This window comes from Ochotona princeps, chromosome 1, assembly GCF_030435755.1.
Source record: "Ochotona princeps isolate mOchPri1 chromosome 1, mOchPri1.hap1, whole genome shotgun sequence".
In the NCBI taxonomy this organism is placed as follows: domain Eukaryota; kingdom Metazoa; phylum Chordata; class Mammalia; order Lagomorpha; family Ochotonidae; genus Ochotona; species Ochotona princeps.
In genome coordinates this window covers 73,115,795-73,125,769 of record NC_080832.1, presented here as the reverse complement: position 1 = coordinate 73,125,769, position 9,975 = coordinate 73,115,795, and the positions used below count along the sequence as shown (strand labels likewise).

The window sequence follows — 9,975 nt, the reverse complement described above, 5'->3', positions numbered from 1 at the left end:
AAAGATAAGTTCTGCACAGTCACACTTTAATTGCACTGCAAATCTGACAGTTAACACTCTTTAGGGATTATGACTCACAACCTTGGTTCATCACATGTTCCTATCTGAGCATCTTCAAAAAGCTTTCCAAAGAAAACATGTCTTTAAAATCCCACTCTGTTTGCTTACTAAAGAAAAGTCCACAAGAAGCATAACTGAATTTTAAACTTCTCATGTTCACCTTCTTTTGGAATATTTATCCTTTCATCACCTTTCATACAGACAGGCTTCCTGGTATTAGACCTAAAATGAAAATAACAGATTTACTAAACTCAGAACAATTCAAAAGCGTCCAAATATATTATTCTTAAAAACAGTGGTCTATCTCAGAAGCCAGATCCGTAAGTTTATTTTTTTCAACAGGAATTCAGGTTCGGGATAGGATCATCATAGATAAGACCAGTCCTAACATTCATTAGCTGCTAAGCAAAATGCAGAATTACTTACAGAAAGGGCTGCTCTCCAGCAAGCTGTCCTTTTTCAATGGGTACACAGCGACTCTGTTGACAGAAAAAAAGCCCACAGGACTGCGAGTTACAGAACTTCCAAAATCCTTTAAACAAAAAAATCTACTTTTCCATTGGTCTTTTCTCAGAAGCCGAATCCGTAATGCTTTTCTTCAGCAAATCAGCTTCGGGATAGATTCATCACTGGGTAGACCAATCATGCCTTACAGATTAATCCGTTAAGCCCCAACCTTTCAATTCTGTAATTACTTCGTAAATGATTATGTTCATGGCTCAATTTAAGTTCCCCAGGTACACAGGATTTTCAGGCGTAATTCACAGGTACCACGAAGCCAGGTTAAAAGGCATACTAGAAACACCACTGCCCTTGGGAAATCACATACTTACTCCCATGTGAAGCGCCTGCTGCGGTAGCTTTACTGGCATTCAGCAACACCCCGGCCTGTTTAGCCTTCTCCATCAAGTATCTTCCGGATGTTTTACAAGTTCCCCCTGCAACTAACAAAAGCAGCAAATTTGAAATGAGACACCATTCTTATCCTGTTCAATCAACAGGTATACTGTCAGTTTGAAAAGCTCAACAGCGCTTACCTCAGCATCTCCACCGAACTGCTCAGACACAGCAGGGAGAAACAGCGCCATTGTTCCTGCGGGGGAACGGACGTTGCGATGTAAGCACTCCCGGATAATGTGGAACATTTCAGTCCATTTTGCGAACTAAGCCTCTCCCTTCCGTCAGCCCAACCACACATAGCATAACGTTGCCTTGGGAACAAAACGGCTTGGTCTCACACAAGCCGGGCTGCCTGTTTTGAAACCCTCTGGCAGAGGCACAAGCATTCGCCATCTTAGGGAAGGCCCCTGGCGTTCAACCGATTTCCCTCCCACGCGCTGGCAGTGTGGGCAGCTCAGACTCCCCCGGCTCAAGCCCGGCACCTCGGGTACGCGCGGTTATCTGCGACGCCTCCCGCCCAAGCTCCAAGCCCGCCACCTTCCCACGCTCAGGACACGTGGCGGTACGGCTCCCCACGCTCAAACACTCCACATATGCAGCACTGAAGTTCTAATCCTTAAGACCGTTCCCCAGTTCCGAAGCCCCGATTCTCTGCCAAAACCACTCGTTTCGGCTTAGTGTTGCGCCAGCAAGCGGTACTTACCGAAGCTACAAGAAGCAACGCCGACGTCCCGATGTGAAAGAACTAATTGCGCTCCCAGCAGCTCCCTATATAGCCTCGGCTTCGTCAGCAAACGGCCGCTCCTCCCTGTCGCACCTATTGGACGCGGGAGGAAGCGAGGCGTGGTCTTTTCTTGGGGCGACCCCGCGGGAGCGCGCGCGGCAGCTTTTTTCTTCGGGGCCGGTTCTGGGGCGTGGTGCGCGCGCCTCCCTCCCGCCTCCCGCCGCCGCGCGTCCGTGCGCCCCGAGGCGCGCGCCCGTAGGCTCCCGAGACTGGCGGGATCCTGGCCCTACGTGGCGTGGGAGTGGCGCCAGAATTCAAACAGCCACATTTGGAGGCGAGGCCGCTGTCTGCCCGGAGCCAAGTCTGCCCGGAACAGATTGGGACTGGGAGTGCGCTTGAGTTTTGCAGCGCAGGCGGCTCCTCAGTTTAGGACCGATTGGAGAAGTGGAGTTGAAAAGCAGGCGCTAGGTGACGGCTGGCGGGCATTGGCTGAAGCACTCACGGAAAGGTCGCCTGGCGTGCAGAAATGCTAGGGTGAAAAGGTTGAAAGTTCTGAGCCAGCCCCGTCGCGCCGCACGGGGCCTCGAGGTGCACTCGAGACGCAGGCGGAGTCCTGCTTACTGCACCCTGCTATTTGTCTCAGTCACCACCCTGAGTCTCCCCCAGAGAGCAAACGTGAAAAGCTGAGGAGTCCGTTTGGCAGAGGAACGAAGCCGAGGTCCGAGGAGCGAAGCAGTTTCCCCGGGGTCACACAACTGAAATGCGTGGCTATTCTACGTCTCTGTACCGAATTAGTTAACAATGAATGCAAGAGAAATATGAATTTGGTGAGTGTCCTGAATATCCAAATGACATACTAAAAATGTCAAAAGCAGTGCTTTTAGAAAAGCGCATGAGCTGACTCTATGTGTATGTGTACTCATAGCACTGGCACATATCAGCCGCAAAATTCAGGGCTCTGTCACGGCTTTCCTTCCATGTTCATGGCTTGTCTCCCCTGGTAGTCCGAGCCCACGCCTCAACAGGAGCACGTCTCATTCTCAGGTAGTTGTTTTTTCCTCTGGCTCAGGATAATGACCCATATAAAGTAGGTAGTTGGTGTTTATTGCCTAAATGACATTTATTAATATAGTTATTAATATATTCGGCAGTCTTTTTAGAAAATTAGAATGAAGATCAAACTCTAGATGAAATGTTACTGGAGAAAAGTAGTTTTCTCTAACAAGAACCTAAATTATTAAGTATTATTAAGTATTTTTCTTGGCTGGGCATTATGTCTCTTGTTTTTTTGAAATATTGTTTTGTACTGTGCAGTGTACATATTCATGTTCTAGTTAAAAAAAAAAAACGAACAGAGCAAAAGAATACAAAAAGAAAGTAAAAAGTCCTTTCCACGTCTTTGAGAGTCCTCTCCCCAGCTCTCCTTTGCAGCATGGAAGCTAACAATTTTAAAAAGTTTCTTGGTATACACCCATCTGTTTGGTATCTTTTTTCCCCATGCACAGATGCGTATACTTTTGTGCAATTAGATTTTCCTTCTTAAAAATACCAGCCATCTTTCCATATCGCTTCAGGTAGAAGTACACATTCTCCTTTATTGTCTGCATAGTACTCAGCTGCATGTTTCATGCCATGTTATCCATTTCCAATTTTTATTCTTTCAAATATTGCTGAAATGAACTGTAAGTATAGTGGGATTACGAGAACATATCTGCATGACCAGTTTCTAGACGTGAGCCAGAGGTAATCTGCAGTTAATTTTGTGCTGGATAGTGCTTAGCCTCCCCTCTAGCCCCGCAAAAGGGTGTGTTATGGTTTTACTTTGAAATATGTTTTTCTGATTGAAAAACACGAGTGTGGAGTGGCAATCATTGGCAGCGAAGAACTTGAGTCAGCTTAAAAGCCTGGAGGAAAAAAGCTTATTTCAGCTTGCAAATTGGCAGGTTCACGAGCCCAAGTCTGGAGGCCTGGTAGTCGGCTGTCTGAGAGAGACTGGCAGTGGCAAAGGAAACACATGGAGAGCCAGGAGGCCCACTCAAGGAGCACTTTCTCCCTCTGGCCACCTGTGCCTCCCTCTGTAACCACACCAACTAGCACACTAACAACCCCGTTTAGCCTCGTCACTTCACAAGGCCCCTGCTTCAGCCACCATAATTTAATCAATACTTACTCCAGTAACATGAAACTACAGTGATTAAGACTTTAACACATTTGGCCTAGGAGTAGTGTTTGTAGTTGTGGGGGGAGCAGGTGGTGTTACGGAAATTATTTTCTAGAATTTACCAAGAACTAATATTGTCTTTTGTCATATTTGAATCATTGCTGTGCTTAAGACCATCATAATCACTTGTTCAAAAGCTTATAATAATGACTCCCTACACTAACTTACACATGGAAGCCTGATAAGCTAAAAAAAAAAAAAAAAAAAAAAAAAAAAAAAAAAAAGAGAGAGAGAGAGAGAAGAAAGAGAATTTCTAGGCTTGAAGTTGGGATTACCAAAGTAGAAACTGCAAAAGTAGATCATGAAAATATTTTTAAAAAGTAGTAGAACAATGGTGTCCAAAAGGAGTTTAATATGAACCACAATGCAATCTGCATATGTAATCTTAAATGTGCTGGTAACCACATTTTAATTATATCACATTGTAATCCATGTACATATAATCAACTTTACATTCAGCATATAAACATTATTATTGAGAAACTCTGTATTCTGTTTTGTTTGCAGTCTTTGAATTATGATTTGCAGTTTACACGTAGAGGACCTTTCACTGGACTATCTGTATTTTTTTTTATTTTATTTTATTTTTTAAAAAGATTTATTTATTTTTATTGGAAAGCCGGATATACAGAGGAGGAGAGACAGAGAGGAAGATCCTCCATCTGATGGTTCACTCTCCAAGTGACCGCAACGGCCGGAGCTGAGCCAATCCGATGCCAGGAGCCAAGAGCTCTTCCAGGTCTCCCACATGGTTACAGGGTCCCAAGGGTTTGGGCCGTCCTCGACTGCTTTCCCAGGCCACAAGCAGGGAGCTAGATGGGAAGCAGGGCCACCAGGATTAGAAAACCGGTGCCCATATGGGATCCTGGCACGTGCAAGGCGAGAACTTTAACCACTACACTATTGCACTGGGCCCAGGACTGTCTGTATTTTGAGAGCTCACTTACTAATGTGGCTACTGGTTACACTATTGGATTAAATTTTTTCCATATTACTTTTGTTTCACTAATAACCAACTAATAATAAATTAATAACTAGCAAAAGCAATGCAAAAAAATTTAGAGCATACTTGATTTTTGAGAGCACTACCACCCAGTGAACACAGACAATGATGATAAAACCAGTACACATCTCTCAAAATGTTTTTCTTGGCAAGAAACAGAAAGTTGAAGTGAGGGATGAAGCCATCAGCCATTTCTCTCACATCTAAAACAGTAAAGCAAATATTAGAAATGGTTAGTAATAACCATGCAAATTCACTGCTATAATTACAGGTGTCCTTAAAGAATTTTGTTGTATTAAATAAACTCATATGAGAAACTTCCAGGTGATATTCTTCTTTTAATTATTTCTTTGAAGAAATGTTTGCTGAGCTGCTGGTGTCTACAGTGTGTTTTAAAGAAAGATAATATAAATACACAACATTCTTTGACCTTCTGAAAGGGGATAGTTTAGTAAGAAATGTATACTCACCTTTTGACAGGATTTGAAATTAGCTCAGTCATTGAGATGAGATTTTCTGAGGGATGTCACTGTATTTGTTGTCCATGGAAATGGAAGGCTGGGAAGAGAACAGCAGGTTGTATATAGCTAGTGTATTTTTTAAGATTAGTTTGTTTTTTATTTGAAAGGCTTAGTTACACAGAAGGAGAGAGATATCTTTGATCCGCTGGTTTACCCCCCAAATGGCCACAGTGGCCAAAATTGAGCCAATCTAAATGCTGGAGCCAGGAGCTTCTTCCAAGACTCCCATGTGGGTGCAGGGACCCAAGGGCTTGAGGTATCCTTTAACACTTTTCCAGGCCATAAGCAGGGAGCTGGATTGGAAGCTAAGCAGCCAGGACTCAAACTAGTGTCCTAATGGGATGCCTATGCCATGTGGTGGAGGCTTAGCCTATTGAGCCACAGTACTGGCCCTGGTTAGGGTATTGTATTCATTAGATTATGTAATGTTTAAAACAATTATGATATGTATTTTATTTTAAAAATTAACTTATTTATTTTAAGATTTATTATTTGGGAACAGTGTGGCAACTCAACTGGCCAATCTTTCACCTGCAAGTGCCAGCATTACTTATGGGTGATGGTTTGTGTCTCAGCTGCTCCATTTCTTATCCAGCTCCCTGCCTGTTGCCTGGGAAGGCAGTAGAGGATGGTCCAAAGCCTTGGGACCCTGCACCTATGTGGGAGACCTGGAGGAAGTTCCTGGCTCCTGGCTTCAGATCAACTAGTTGTGGCCATCTGGGGAATGGACTAGTGGATGGAAGATCTTTCTCTGTGTGTCTGTCTTTTTCTCTGTAAATCTGCCTTTCCAATAAAAAATCTTTTAAGAAAAAACATTTATTTATTTTTACTTGAAAAGCAAAAGTATAGAGAGAGTGGGAGACAGAGAGATCTTCCTGTCAGTTGGTATACTTTCCAAATGGCCACAACAGCCACAGCTGGGCCGGTGGGAAGCCAAAAGCCAGGAGCTTTTTTGAGGTCTCACACTTATTTCTAGGGGCCGAAGGACTTGGGCCATCTTCTGCTGTTTTCCCAGGTGCATTAACAGGAGCTTGATTGGAAATGGAATGGCTGGGACATGAACAGACACCCAAATGAGGTGCCAGTGCCCCAAGTGGCAGCTTAGTCTACAGTCCCACGACAGTTCCTTATATGTAATTTTTTCCTGATACGTATTTAAAAAAAATATTTATTTTTATTGCAAAGTCAGATGTACAGAGAGGAGGAGAGACAGAGAGGAAGATCTTCTACCCCATGATTCACTCTCCAAGTGAGTGCAACGGCCAGAGCTGTGCCAATCTGAAGCCAGGAACCAGGAGTCTCTCATGTGGGTGCAGAGTCCCAAGGCTTTGGGCCGACCTCAACTGTTTTCCCAGGCCACAGGCAAGGAGCTTGAGCTGCCAGGATTAAAACTGGCACTCATATGGGATCCTGGCACGTTCAAGGCGAGGACTAGCCACTAGGCCACAGTGCTGGGCCCCGATATGTATTTTTAACACACTATTTAGAAATGAGAACAATGAGGCATGGTGATCTCAGCTAACTAATAATATTCCTAAGTGATTCTGACTCCAAACTTGATCATGTCACCAGGGCATGAGATTGGTGTACCAAAGGAAATGATGGGATGTGATGATGAACTGTGATGAGAGACACAGGGGGCAGCCAAGAGAATGGCAGCTCCTTTGACAGGAAGGTGACATCAGGAGTTACTGCTTTGGGGGCAGGAAAACAATGATTCAGGTCTGTTTGTGTTGGATTTTCGTTTGGAACATTTATTCAGTGGGTCATCAGGAATGTGGACGTGAAGCTCAAGAACAAAGTTATGGTTAAGGAAGAACCCTGTAATAATTGCTAATGCAGAGTGGAAAGGAGATGGTTATGGAGAGAAAAGGAAAAAAGGGCCAAGAGCCGTGTCCTAGAGTTGGTAGCGCTGTGTGTGCAGGTGGCCTGCAGCAGACTGCCTTGGAAAGCACAGTGTGCCTAATGTAAGAATCTGAATATGTAAACAATGCAGAAGAAAAAAATGCACTGTAACAGCATTTGACTAAATTACAGGGGATAACATATATTAAATTAAGCATTTTAAGTATAGTTAATTTATTCCAAAGCACAAAAATTTGTTTTAGGAAAGAATGGTAGCTCTTGTTATATAAAGTTTTTTTCTCTTTTTTCCTGAGTGTTTTAACTAGATAGTAAATTGTCAATTTGATGGCAGGACAAACACCTGATCATCTTACCATTATTCTAGGAAGTAGTAAAGTTAAAGAGCTGACAGGGCAGACAATGTGGCGCAGTAGATTAAACTGCTGCATGGGATACATATATCCCTTTACAGAGTTCAGGTAAGAGTCTGGCTATTCTGCTTCTCCAGCTTCCTGCAATACATCCTGGGAGGTAACAGGTGGTGGCTCAAGTGCTTGTGCCCCTGGCAGCCAAGGTGAAGACCCAGATGGGGCTTCTGCCCAGGCCTGGCTGTTGAGAGCATTTGCAGAGTGAGTCAGTAGATGAAGATTTCTCTCTGTCTCTCCCTCTTTCTCTGTTGTTCTGTTTTCCAAGTAAATACAAATACATAAAAATTAAAAACATAAAAGAGTTGAATTAGAGAAGATACCTTTTGCATGTAGTGACATTTAGGAGACAGTTTGAAATATGAGGCTGAAGTTCAAAGGAGAAGTTAGGGCTTGAATGTCATTGGCATGAGTCGGGAATTTAAAACATGACACGAGTGATCTCATCCATGAGGGAAGAGTATAAATAGAGACGACGAAAAAAGTCCAGGACACAGCCATGGCACATACCAAATTCAGAGTATCAGTGGAGGAGGAAGAGCTAGAAAAGACTCCTTGATATTTTAGAAATGATGTGAATTATCAGGAATAGGTCAGTTGCATATTTCTGGAAGGTCAAGTAAGATAACAGAAGTGGTAATTGGGTCTGGCAAGATGAAGATCATTCATGCCCTTTTAAGTGTACTTTTAATGGAATAGCAATGGAAATTCACTTGAATGGGACTGAAGTGAAGATGAGGTGAGAAGACAGAAATAGGGGAATAAGTAGAGAAGGCTGGAGGGTCATAAGACTGCTTTTGTATATGCAAGATACTAGTGCATGCGTATATGTTCACAAAAATGATTTTGCAGAGGGAGAAGGTATATGACACAGGAAGAGGGGGCAAAAGTTATTGGTGCCAAATCCTTAAGAAGACAAGAGAAAATCCTATCCAGAATATGAATGGAAATCTTTACCCGGAGAAGATTCACTTTATCTGTTCTGTTAAAGCAAATGAAAATAAAGTCATTGGGAGTCAGTCATATGCAGCCTGTCCACCCTTGCACAGCTGCATTAGAGTATGCCTTGGACCTGAAACCTTCTCTTAAATGAATATGAGGGGCCCTCAAGCTTATGCTGGGCAAATTGCTTTGTTTGGGAATACTTTCCTCTCTTCTAGGCTTGATGTATACTTCTTTGTCCTGCTTAAAGCTTGTGCATCATATGGCACCTGGTCTGTATGCTGTGTCAGTGGGGAGGGAAAAGTTTCCTTTGGCCACAGAACAGGAGGGATACATACAAATCATCACCCTGTACCAGCTGCAAGGCAAGACCTATTGGCCATAGCTTCAAAAAATTCACTGTTGAAGTCGATCTTCTGTGTGCCTTCTTTACAAGAATGAAGTGTTCTTTCTTTCTTTTTTCTTTTTGAAGATTTATTTATTTTTGTTGGAAAGACAGATCTACAAAGAGGAGGAGAGAGGGAAAGATCTTTCATCTGCTGGTTCACTCTCAAGTGGCTGTAACAGTCTGGGCTGAACAGATTTGAAGTCAGGAGCCAGCAGTGTCTTCTGGGTCTTCCACATGGGTGCAGGATCTCAAGGCTCTGGGCCATCCTCTACTGCTTTCCTAGGCCACAAGTAGGGAGCTGGATGGAAAGTGGAGCAGCCAGGACATCAGCTGGTACCCATATGGGATCCTAGCGGTTGCAAGGTGAGGATTTAGACACTAGGCCAATGTGCTGGGCCCAAGAATAAGGCTTTGTTTCATCTATTGCCTTCATGACTTGTTTCTTTCTTGGTCTACTGTAACATTTGCAGACTGCTGGCTAACATCTTGGGATTTTTGCTTTTGGTTGTAGGCAACATTTTGACACAACCATTATGAGTTACTATGCCAAGATGGAGATACAGGGTCTCTCCAGTCTTTTCAGTGTAGTGCTAATTTACCAAGGGGATGATAGGCTGACTGAAATGTTGGCTTCCCCTTGGCTGCACATAGAACAAACAGATTTTAGGTACAGACAATCTCCCTGTCAAGGATAAACTGGTGTAATTAAAGAGGGTGGAAGTGCAAAATCTGGCCCCTAAAATATACAGGAAATCTATACCCTGGCTTCTGGTCATTCTTATACTCTCCCATACTATCTACCAGTTCCCTAGGCTGGTAGATTACAAAATGCAAGCAAGACCAGTCTCCGCTGCTCACAAAAACACTGACCATGTTGCTGAGAATGAAACTGCTATGGGTTCCTTGTCTTAGAATGAAATATGAAAACTGAAACCTTTGGGTAGAA

At 43.4% G+C, this 9,975-nt stretch overlaps 2 non-coding genes across 2 annotated transcripts; both read right to left on the bottom strand.

Moving 5' to 3' along the window:
• Positions 1 to 362: 362 nt before the first annotated feature.
• LOC118758420 (small nucleolar RNA SNORD50) lies at positions 363 to 435 on the bottom strand. The gene has a single exon (XR_004995711.1). It is a non-coding gene; the product is annotated as a small nucleolar RNA SNORD50 (small nucleolar RNA).
• Positions 436 to 627: 192 nt separating this feature from the next.
• Positions 628 to 695, bottom strand: LOC118758421 (small nucleolar RNA SNORD50). Its single transcript, XR_004995712.1, has one exon. It is a non-coding gene; the product is annotated as a small nucleolar RNA SNORD50 (small nucleolar RNA).
• Positions 696 to 9,975: the final 9,280 nt, after the last annotated feature.